The sequence below is a fragment of the Aquarana catesbeiana genome, unplaced genomic scaffold (assembly GCF_042186555.1).
Source record: "Aquarana catesbeiana isolate 2022-GZ unplaced genomic scaffold, ASM4218655v1 unanchor237, whole genome shotgun sequence".
NCBI classification, from domain to species: Eukaryota; Metazoa; Chordata; class Amphibia; order Anura; family Ranidae; genus Aquarana; species Aquarana catesbeiana.
Window position 1 is genome coordinate 2,060,123 of NW_027362665.1, and position 12,153 is coordinate 2,072,275.

At 44.9% G+C, this 12,153-nt stretch overlaps 1 protein-coding gene and 2 pseudogenes across 1 annotated transcript in view; 2 read left to right on the forward strand and 1 right to left on the reverse strand.

Moving 5' to 3' along the window:
* LOC141122063 (uncharacterized) overlaps positions 1–4,258 on the forward strand; it is a 309,667-nt pseudogene extending 305,409 nt beyond the window's left edge.
* Positions 1–12,153, reverse strand: part of LOC141122009 (uncharacterized) — a 340,305-nt pseudogene that overhangs the window by 226,078 nt on the left and 102,074 nt on the right.
* Positions 1–12,153, forward strand: part of LOC141122024 (uncharacterized) — a 245,510-nt gene that overhangs the window by 110,352 nt on the left and 123,005 nt on the right. The gene's annotated exons all lie outside the window — the stretch shown is intronic.

Below are 12,153 nucleotides of genomic sequence, written 5' to 3' on the forward strand. Positions count from 1 at the left end.
TGAGGAGGCCAGGAGGAGCAAGATGGCCGCTGGAGCCGACTAGGCCGAAGCCGTGGCCTGTAGTTGTGGCTGCCGCCGCCGAGGGGTCGTCGTGCCGTTCGGAGCCCCCGTCCGATCAGAGGCCCGCTGAATCAAGTCAGTATATGTGGAGGGCCCCCGGGGGGTATGCCAGGCTGCTGCAGGAGGTTGCTGAGTAACAGGATTGATGTTTAAACAGGAGTATTGGACAGATCTTGGGTCCCACACGTCCTACTCCATGCTGTATCAGGCCACCCCCCCAACCTAGCCACTTTTATCTACAACCACTCACTGTCTTCCTACCCAGACAAGCTTGCCCCCCTCACTACACGCAGAATTAGGCCCCGACTGCTACTACCCTGGCAAACAGACAACACCAGAAGTCTCAGAAAACGTAGCCACACTCTTGAGCGTCTGTGGCATAAGACTAAGTTCCAGGAAGAGTTCACACAATATAAATCTGCCCTCCTAAAATACTATTCCTGCCTCCACACTGCCAAACAGACCTACTTTATCACACTCATTAACACCTTCTCATCCAGTCCACGTCAACTCTTCTCTACCTTCACACCTCTACTCTGTCCTCCACTGCCTCCACCCACCAACTCACTCACTGCCCAGGAGATCGCCAATCACTTAAAAACTAAGATTGATACAATTTATGAGGAGATCTCCAACGCGCAAAAACTTCCCCCATGCAACACCCCATGTCCACAGATGCAATCATTACTTCCCTCATTCAACCCTGCTACTATTAATGAGGTTGCTAAACTTTTATCTAACACTCATCTAACCACCTGCTCCCTCGCAAATGCTATGCTCACCTTGTGACTCAATTCTACACTCTCTAACTCACATTTTCAACCTCTCCCTCTCTTGTGGAATCTTCCCAAACTCTCTAAAACATGCGCTAGTCACCCCCATACTTAAAAAGTCCTCACTGGACCCCACCAATCTTAACAACCTACGTCCCATCTCCTTACTCGCCTTCTCCTCCAAACTTGTTGAAAGACTGGTCTACAACCAACTGAGCGACTATCTGACCATGATCAAACTTCTTGATCCCCTTCAGTCTGGATTTTGCCCTCAACACTCCATGGAAACTGCTCTCATTAAACTCTCAAATTACCTACTAACGGCTAAAACCAGCGGACAATATTCTTTACTACTTCTCCTGGATCTCTCTACTGCCTTTGACACAGTGGACCACCCCCTCCTCCTCAATAAACTCCACTCCTTTGGTCTCTGTGACTGTACTCTTCGCTGGTTCTCATCCTACCTATCCCACCGCTCCTTCAGTGTCACTTACAACTCTACTTCCTCCTCTTCCTTTCTCTGTTGGGGTCCCCTAAGGTTCTGTTCTTGGACCTCTCCTTTTCTCAATCTACACCTCCTCCCTGGGTCAGTTGATTGCCTCCCATGGCTTTCAATATCATCTCTATGCTGGTGACACCCAAATCTTTCTCTCCACCCCCCAGCTCTCTCCATCTGTCTCCTCACGCATCACCAAATTACTAGCAGACATATCAGCCTGGATGTCACACCACTTCCTCAAACTCAACCTATCTAAAACTGAGCTCATAATATTTCCTCCCCATGTGCCACTTCCCCTGATTTCTCTGTCAATATCAACGGCTCAACTATCAACTTGTCCCCCCACGCCAAGGTCCTAGGTGTAATCCTGGACTCTGAAATAACCTTTTGGCCCCACATTCTATCGTTCTCCAAAATTTGCTGCCTCAACCTCCACAACATCTCCAAGGTTATTATACATTATTATTATACACGATTTATATAGCGCCAACAGTTTACGCAGCCCTTTACAATGTAGAGGAGGGAACAACACAATTACAGTTCAATACAGAAGGGACAGGAGGGCCCAGGTCATAGAGTTGAGTTTGAGGAAGTGGTGTGACATCCATACCGATATGTCAATAAGTAACTTTGAGATCTGTGAGGAGACCGAGGGGGTGAGTTGAGGAGTGGAGAGATAGATCTGGGTGTCGTCGGCATAGTGGTGGTATTGGAAGCCATGGGAGGTTAGTAACTGGCCCAGGGAAGAGGTATAGAGTGAGAATAGGAGAAGCCCAGAGACAGAGCCTTGGGGTACCCCAACAGAGAGAGGAAGAGGAGTGGAGGAGATGGAGTTGTAAGTGACACTGAAAGTGCGCTGAGATAGGTAGGAGGAGAACCAGGATAAAGCAGAATCACGGAGGCCAAGGGAGTGTAGTTTGCTGAGGAGGAGCTATGTCAAAGGCAGCAGAGAGGTCTAAGAGTATGAGTATGGAGTAATGGCCATTGGTTTTAGCAGTTAGTAGGTCATTGGTGAGTTTTAGTAGGGCAGTTTCAGTGGAATGTTGAGGACGGAAGCCGGACTTTAGGGGGTCGAGAAGGTTGTTGTCCATGAGGCAGTGACTCATTCGGTCATGGACAAGGCGTTCGATGAGCTTGGAGGCAAATGGGAGCAGGGAGATGGGTCTTAAGTTATTCAAACAGGTGGGGTCTAGTGAGGGTTTTTTAAGTACGGGGGTAACCAGTGCATGTTTGGGCGGGGAAGGAAAGGAGCCAGAGGAGAGGAAGAGGTTGAAGATGTGGGTTAGGGAGTTGAGGATAGAGCGGGAAGGTGGTCGCAGTAATTGAGAGGGTACAGGGTCCAGGGGACCGGTGGTGAGGTGGGCCATGGAGAGGAGTTTATCAACTTCATCGGTGGTAACTGGGCAGAAGGAAGAGAGTATTGAGTGTGGTGTTGGACCCGATGTGTTGGGTAGCGGAGGAAGTTGAATGCTGGATATCTCCTTGCGAATTGTGTCGATTTTGCTTTTGAAATGGTTGGCAATCTGTTCAGTGGTAAGCAAGTTGTTGGGTGAGGGCAGTGGGAGATGAAGTAAGGAATTAAGGGTAGAAAAGTTTGATGAGGTTTGGATGAGAGGGTTGTAATAGGTTTGTTTAGCAGTGTGGAAGCAGGAGTTGTATTTGAGAAGGGCAGATTTGTACAAGGTAAAGACTTTAACCCATGCTTGCTCAAGAGCACGGCTGTGTCTCTTGAGACTTGGTCAATTAATAACTAAATAGTTGGCCAATTATTGTTTTTTTGAAAATAATCATTAGTTGCCGCCCTACAGAGGACCCTTTTACTAGTTACAATTCCACCCTCAAGGTAAGATCCTCAGAGACAAAGCTGCCTGATGTGGGCAGAGTCCTGTTTAGGGGAACCAATCAGCTCAAGTCTAGTAATAATCTTTTTATTTCTATTTTAGTAGATGGACGGGAGATGAGGAAAGCCTCAGAGGATTGTCTCACTTTGTCTCCAGACTGTAAAGTAGAAGATGAGGACATCACACAGTATAGTCCAGGAGAAAACCCGACTACCTCAAATTTCCATCCGGCACCACACAGTGTAGATGGACCATCGTATTCCTCTTATCCTGAGGAACCTCAAACTGTGAGATACGGTGCCGTCCTTCCAACAGAGAAGAGGTTTTCCTGTACTGAGTGTGGCAAGTGTTTCCCTTCTAAATCTAAACTTAATGTGCATATAAGATCTCATACAGGAGAGAAGCCGTATTCCTGTCCTGAGTGTGGGAAAAGCTTTTCAGTGAAATACAGTCTTCACATACATCAGAGATCTCACACGGGGGAAAAGCCATATTCCTGTCCTGAGTGTGGGAAATGTTTTTCACAAAAGTCTGATCTTTACACACATCAGAGATCTCACACAGGAGAGAAGCCATATTCCTGTCCTGAGTGCGGGAAATGTTTTTCAGGGAAGTTCAATCTTTACACACATCAGAGATCTCACACGGGAGAGAAGCCGTATTCTTGTCCTGAGTGCGGGAAATGTTTTTCAGATAGGTCCAGTTTTAACAGACATCAGAGATCTCACACAGGGGAGAAGCCACTTTCCTGTCCTGAGTGCGGGAAATGTTTCTCACAGAAGTCCCATCTTTACACACATCAGAGATCTCACACAGGAGAGAAGCCGTATTCCTGTTCTGAGTGCGGGAAATGTTTTTCACAGAAGTCCAATCTTTACACACATCAGAGATCTCACACGGGGGAGAAGCCGTATTCTTGTCCTGAGTGCGGGAAATGTTTTTCAGATAGGTCCAGTCTTAACAAACATCAGAGACCTCACACAGGGGAGAAGCCACTTTCCTGTCATGAGTGAGGGAATTGTTCCTCACTGAAGTCCTGTCTTTCTGTACATCAGGGATCTCACACAACACTTGAGGTGTATTAGTGCCTTGAGTGCGGAAAATGTCTTCTATATTATTGTTGCTGGACATCACAGCTCTCATGTGGGGAAGAAGCACACCCTGATATACACCTCAGATATACTCCATGGCTGATCTTCATCATGTAAGAAACAGTTCATAAGGAGATCAGAGATCACCAAAGACATGGATGAAGTGTTGTACCGTGTTGGCCATTGATAGCAGGAGAAAAATAAAAATGGAGTCATTACCTTTCATTGGCTGAGTACATTTTGTGGTGTAAGATTTCACAAACACTTAGAACGATTATGACTGGCATTCGTCCAGCCATGATGAATATTGGCCGTATTTTATTTCATACTCTGATTTCCTTGACTCCATCTAATGACCATAATGCAGTATTGCACTAATTGAGGTATTTCAGGAAAAATACCAGATTATGGCCACTAGATGGAGCTGATGATCATAGGAAATCACTGTGGTAAATCACAGCCATAAATTGTAACAGCTGGATGAATGATTGTCACATTAGTCCAATAATTTTTTTGAAAAATAGACCTCTTAGTCTCCTTCATCAGACATGTCTTCATACTAATACCTGAGATCATACTCATACACTTATCAGTACAGTACACACTGAAGGATATCGCTTAAATAAGCCAACACTATTAGACTAACCATTGAATTAAAATGGGAAATACTATGTTTGGACTTTAGATGGCGCTAAGTATAATAGCAATTTTCTCCAGCTAGTGGCAAATGTAGTATTTTCTATTTTAAATCAATGGAAATTATTTGACAGCAAATAGCCAGATAAACTCCATTTTTCCCTCATTCACACAGAAGGAATGTACATGTATTTTCATTGGGTGAATTATTATGTAAATTATTTATGAATAGACCCCTAAATGTCAGGAGACATTTATATAAAGATGGGAAGTATGTAGCAGGTAAATGAATAGACCTCCTAGCAATGTTATTACCAGGCTGCAGCTAGGGGGAGCTCTAATGTTTAGAGTGTGACCACAGCAGAGTGATCCCATCTAGCTCACATTAACCCTTTCACTGCTAGAGCTGGTTTTCCATTATTTTTGCACACATGGTAATATGGAGATTTTGGGCCTGAAGATTAGATAAAATCCCCAAACATATATTTTCTGAAAGCAGAGGCCCTGGAGAATAAAATGGTGGTAATTGTTAAGGTGTTCCTCGTACACAAATGTTACCTTCATATCCGGGTTTATTTTCTACTTTTCCCCCATTTTCTATAGTGTGATCTTTTCTACAATACTTTGTTATAATAATGTAACAGGTTGTGTATTGTATTGTACACAAACTAATAATGACTCCGCCTCCACATTACAGACAAGTCATTTTCCTGACCAATTGGATTTCTTCCTTTATTATTTCCCGATTCTATGACTGCAATCTTGTTATAAGTAAAACTATAATAAAAATATGTATTACATGGAAAAAAATATTCTGTGTGTTGGTGCAATGAGGAAAATCTTTGGTACCCAAAATTGCTCATAGATGACGCTTTAAATCCTTTACAGGTCATCAGTATAGAGATAACCAGAAATAATGTCCCAGAGTGCAGTGGTCAGGAACATGTCATATACAGTCCTGTGTGTAGAGTGCGGTGATCAGGAACATGTCATATACAGCCCTGTGTATAGAGTGCGGTGGTCAGGAACGTGTCATATACAGCCCTGTGTATAGAGTGCAGTGGTCAGGAACATGTCATATACAGTCCTGTGTATAGAGTGCGGTGGTCAGGAACATGTCATATAGAGTGCAGTGGTCAGGAACATGTCATATACAGTCCTGTGTATAGAGTGCAGTGGTCAGGAACGTGTCACATACAATCCTGTGTATAGAGTGCCGTGGTCAGGAACATGTCATATACAGTCCTGTGTATAGAGTGCGGTGGTCAGGAACATGTCATATACAGTCCTGTGTATAGAGTGCGGGGGTCAGGAACATGTCATGTCATATTGGCCTCGTAGAGGAGGGTAGGCACCTGCTTCCCTCTGCGCCCCGCCTGCCTGCGTTTACTCGCTATGGTGCTGCAAAACAAAAAGAGAAGAGAAACGGGTTCCATAATTAAACTACAATTGTAATCTGAAAATTACATCAACACATGAAACAAATGTAGAATGAACCTGTAGAATTAATTAATGCAAATGGAATTTTTGTATTAGGCGCATTTTTTCATGTAGCACAAGATTTGCACATTGATTTATTAGCCAAATTTATTTTAAGAAAAATGAAAAACGTCTGCTTTTTGGTGTACAATAAAATATAAAAGACAGGATTGTGCCGAGTAAATTAATGTCCAGTCCACCTTTCTAATTACATGCTTGTGTAAACTGTGTATGGTGAAAATTTCCTTTCTTGTTTCTTTTGCAAAGCATTAACCACTTGCGGATGCGGACCCTCCCATAGTAAACATACGGTGGCTCCACAAGCTGGTTAAGTCCAGAAACCGGAACACAACAATTTTTTCTTTTTTTTAATATTTAACTCTTTTTTTTTTTTTTGTTTCAATAACAAAAAATGTAAAACCCAGCGGTGATTGAATACCACCAAAAAAAAGCTCTATATTTCGTGGGAAAAGGGCGTAAATTTCATTTGGGTAGTACATCGCAGGAGCACGCAATTGTCAGTTAACATGCAGCGTGCTAAATAGCAGAATACGGCCTGGTCAGAAAGGGGGCGGAACCTACAGGTGGTGAAGTGAAACATAAAAGCACTTACTGCTCATCAGTTTAGTGATAAGAACAAATAACGGCCATGGAAACATTCCTCTCACAACGATCGTGGTGATAATATGTAACATGTGCAAACTATGCTTTCATGTGTAGGCTTGGCACACCTATGCGCAAATGAGGTTTTTCACAGGAGGGAGGATGATTTGAAAATTATTTTTCCTTTTTTTAAAAAAAAAAAATTCACTGAACTTTACTGACATCACATGTGATAACAATAATATATGTTTATGTGTGTGTGGGGGGGGGACATGTTTTTGGGCATAATATGCAATTTCTAAAATGTAAAAAAATAAAATAATCAGACACATTACTTACCGTTTTATGTCGCTGAATTTTTTACTACAGGCAGACAGGTCACACTGATGACGCTGTATCACCTCAACTTTTCGAGAGATCTCCTCCCACTTCTCCCGCTTCCACTCTAAAGTGGTCTCCCTGGAGCGGGGGCCACACAGCTGCATCCAGCAAGGAAGCGTTTCCCTTACAAGGACCTGGGACTCAATGTGAGTCTGCGTAAGGTTACGCTTCCTGCTGGTTGCAGCTTGTGTCCCCCTCCTGCACTTTTTTCATGGAGGGGGTGGTGCTGCTGCTGCTGCCTCCATAGAAGGGCCAGAAACCTCCATGGGGTCAAACTGCCTGAAGCCACCGTCGGATGCCGCCATCACACTTGGAACCGTTAGGAGCACAGAGCGAACAGGAAGAAAGTTATATGCTTGAATTTCAATATGTAATTCCATTGGCTGACTGTTGAGGTAGACCGTTCTACATGAACAGAAACAAACAAGTATTGTATCATTCGATACGATCAAAAATATAATAGTTCTACATGAAGATTCGATGAAGCAGCTGAAAACATACGATCACCACAAGCGGACATTTACGGTCAAATAGGCTATAGAAGAATTCTAATGTTGTTTGACTAGTAATAATAATTAATAATTACAATATTACTAGTCAAACAACATTCGAATTATACTATAACTTGTGGGCAGAGCATCCGACTGGAAATGTACGATCGCAGCGTTGTACAGTTTACTTTAGCTGCTTCGTCGAATCTTCTTAGAACATCCGACAGACACCATAAGCCTTCAATTGATAGATTCGACATTAATTCATTCGGATTTTCGGACGAATGCATTTTTAATGAAACAAAATCAATAAAATCGGATTTTGGAAGTAACGAAATATTTTTATTTTTCGGACGAAACCGAAATTCCAAAATAAAATATTTCAGTGTGCACATGTCTATCATTAAGTGGATAATATTTGCACCAGAACAGATATGATTTTCATGAAGATGGAGGTTTAATGACGACATACCATTGAACCGTAAACCATTTTTTGTGTGGAGATTAATGTGTGTCTCAGTCTTCGTCCTGTTAGTTGATATGAAGGAGGGCAAACAAAGACAATGAGATTGTGATTAGAGACATGGATTGTATTCTTCTTCCAACATAAACATGAACTTCCATCATCACCAGAAATGTACATTGGTAAATAATAAAAAATTGTTTTTACAAGGAGAACACTTTACCAGAAAGTACAAAACCTCCCAAAAATATATCTTCTTGTATTTCTGCAAATCTCAGGCTTAATAAATAATAACAGAATAGATAAGTATGTGCTGAAGACTGCAGTCACTGGAGCTCCACTCATGTGTCCTCCACTTCCTGTAGTGGAGCTCCACTCTACATAGAAATCATGTGACCTCCACTTCCTGTAGTGGAGCTCCACTCCACACAGAAATCATGTGACTTCCTCTTCCTGTAGTGGAGCTCCACTCCACACAGAAATCATATGATCTCCACTTCCTGTAGTGGAGCTCCACTCTACACAGGAATCACGTGTCCTCCACTTCCTGTAGTGGAGCTCCACTCTCATAGTTGCCAACATTGCAAAAAAAAAAAAATGTGGGACACTTTTTTGGCTGTAGGCGGAGCCGTATAATAATTAGGGGGTGGGGCATGCGTTTGTAGGCGTGGCTTAGCAATCAAAGAGAAGACGCGGCAAATAATCAGTGTGGTTTACATGAAATAGTTGGCGTGGCTTAATTGGGCGTGGCTCAAAGGGGGTTTGGTTAGAGTCTGAGATGAATAAGGGATGGAGAGGGAAAGGGGGAGAGAGGAATGAAGGGACAGCAGCCCCAGATCCTACACAACAATAGAAATATGTGTATTCTAAAAAGTTTAACAATTAGCAGATAAAGATATTCCAAACACCTGGTGTTAGCGCTTCAATCATCCCGGCACCATGATTGTTATGGTGTCAGGATGATTGAAGTGCATTATTTCTATTATTACATTGTAATATAAAATTAAATCATTCAACTCACCATAATGCCGAATCAGTGGGATCCCTGAGCGTGTCACCTTACACGTTGCCTGCCACCAGCAGAGTCCATCCTTGCATCAGGTACCACCAGCAGAGTCCATCCTTGCATCAGGTGCCCCTAGCAGAGTCTGTCCTTGCATCATGGGTCCCCAGCAGAGTCTGTCCTTGCATCAGGTGTCCCCAGCAGAGTCTGTCCACGTATCAGGTGCCCCCGGCAGAGTCCCTCCTTGCATCAGGTGCCCCCAGCAGAGTCTGTCCTTGCATCAGGTGCCCCCAGCATAGTCAGTATAGACCCCCTTCCATCAGTGCAGACCACCCTCAGTGCAGACCCCCTCAGAGCAGACCCCCCTCCATCAGTGCAGACCCCCTCAGAGCAGACCCCCCTCCATCAGTGCAGACCCTCTTAGAGCAGACCCCCCTCCATCAGTGCAGATGCCCTCGGGGCAGACCCCCCTCCATCAGTGCAGACCCCCTCAGAGCAGACCCCCCTCCATCAGTGCAGACCCCCTCAGAGCAGACTCCTCTTCATCAGTGCAGACCCCCTCAGAGCAGACCCCCCTCCATCAGTGCAGACCCCTCTCCATCAGTGCAGACCCCCTCAGAGCAGACCTCCCTCCATCAGTGCAGACCCCCTCAGCAGACCCCGCCTCCATCAGTGCAGACTCCCTCAGAGCAGAACCCCCTCCATCAGTGCAGACCCCCTCAGAGCAGACCCCCCTCCATCAGTGCAGACCCCCTCAGCAGACCCCCCTCTATCAGTGCAGACCCCCTCAGCAGCCCCCCCTCTATCAGTGCAGACGCCCTCAGCAGACCCCCCTCCATCAGTGCAGACCCTCCCCTCCCATAATGCCCCCAGGCCCCAGCAGTAAGCACATACAGCGGCCGCCGGCGCCATGTGTTCAGTGGAGATGGGAGGGGCCGATCCGTGCGAGAGGTGAAGCCGATTCATTGGCTGCATGGATCGAGCCCCCTTCCTCTCTCCATTGAACACAAGGGGGAGCGATCTAGCGGCGGCGGTGGGACCGGCCACCATTTTACTGAAGCCAATTTCCCAAAAATGCAAATTGCAAACATTCCCGATTTTCCCTGGGCAAATCCCGATTCGGGACAGCCTCCGATCGGGACGAGGGTCCCAAAATCAGGATTGTCCCGGGAAAATCGGGACTGTTGGCAACTATGCACTCTACACAGAAATCATATGACCTCCACTTCCTTTAGTGGAGCTCCACTCTACACAGGAATCACGTGACCTCCACTTCCTGTAGTGGAGCTCCACTCTACACAGGAATCATGTGACCTCCACTTCCTGTAGTGGAGCTCCACTCTACACAGAAATCACGTGACCTCCACTTCCTGTAGTGGAGCTCAAGCTGCAGAGAGTCACAATAAAGTTCAGTAAAAAAAAAAAAGAAGTGGAGTGGAGGCCCATGCTTCCTGTCTTCAGTGGAGCTCCACTCTGCAGCCACACCCCTCTCCTTGGAGACTTCCTATTTGAGTAGAAGTCAGATCACCATCTTGTGGAGTTCAGAGGAACTGCAGCCCTGAGAAATATCTCATAGTGTGATTACAGCCTTACCATTGACGTCTGGAACACTCTCTGGATTCCATCACCAGGCACTGAAATTATAGCCAACTGTTGGGAGCTGTGATCTCCTTTCTGTCAGTGATAGTAGAACTCCAACATCAGCAGAGAGGGAGCGGGAGTGTGTGATCAGGTAAGTACCACCACTGACCACCAATGCTGGGCTGGAGTTACACTTTATTCTCACTGACACCAACAATAGGACTTATTTTATCTCACTGACACCAATGTTGGATGTCAAGGAAATCATGTCCATGGTGACTTGCTAACCGAAATGAGAATCTTAAATGGTGGAGGAGAAATGAGGGATTGGTTTATTTGGGAAGATAAAACCAGCTATGATACAGTTCTCACAGCCTGCAATACTGCTGACCACCACTGGAGGGAGACTCTCCCACATTTATCTGACTGGACACACACAGGCAGATACAAATCTTTCATACAATCTGATTCAATCTAAAGAGTGTGGAGCAGGCAAGTGATCCCCACACCCTTCAGAGGATCCCCCAAGTGATCCTTCAATCTAGAATCCTGGTGTGATAACTTCTTCCCCTGCCCCACCCCCGCACACATGATTTAGGGCAGATTGGCTGAAGTGTGTGATGTGAGTGGTGTGGCGGGCAGTGATACACACACACATACAGATCCCTGTCTGCCAGATACAGTCACTTCCACACACGGACAATAATCTGCATTAGGGAGGAGCTCCGTGTCTAAACAGAACATTGGATGAACACTGGCTCCTCCCACATTCTTCTGAACATCAAACGTTTACAGCATTTGGTGCAGACGAATGTGACGGCTTCTGGCTGTCACTGGTTTCTAGGGAAGCAACGGCTGCCTGCAACAGCTGTGACCTTAGCAACCACCGACTTCACCCCGCCCATTCCCTTACATGGCCACGTAGGCAAATGGGTGGGGCATAGATCATGACATCATTGTCTGAATATGACCATATCTCGGCAATGATGTCACCACTATCCCCGCCCCTTCCTTTACAGGTGAAACTCGAAAAATTAGAATATCATGCAAAACTTCATTTATTTCACTAATGCAACTTAAAAGGTGAAACTAATATATGAGAGACTCATTACATGCAAAGCAAGATAGTTCAAGCCGTGATTTGTCATAATTGTGATGATTATGGCTTACAGCTCATGAAAACCCCAAATCCACAATCTCAGAAAATTAGAATATTACATCAATAAAACAAGGATTGTACATAGAACAATAT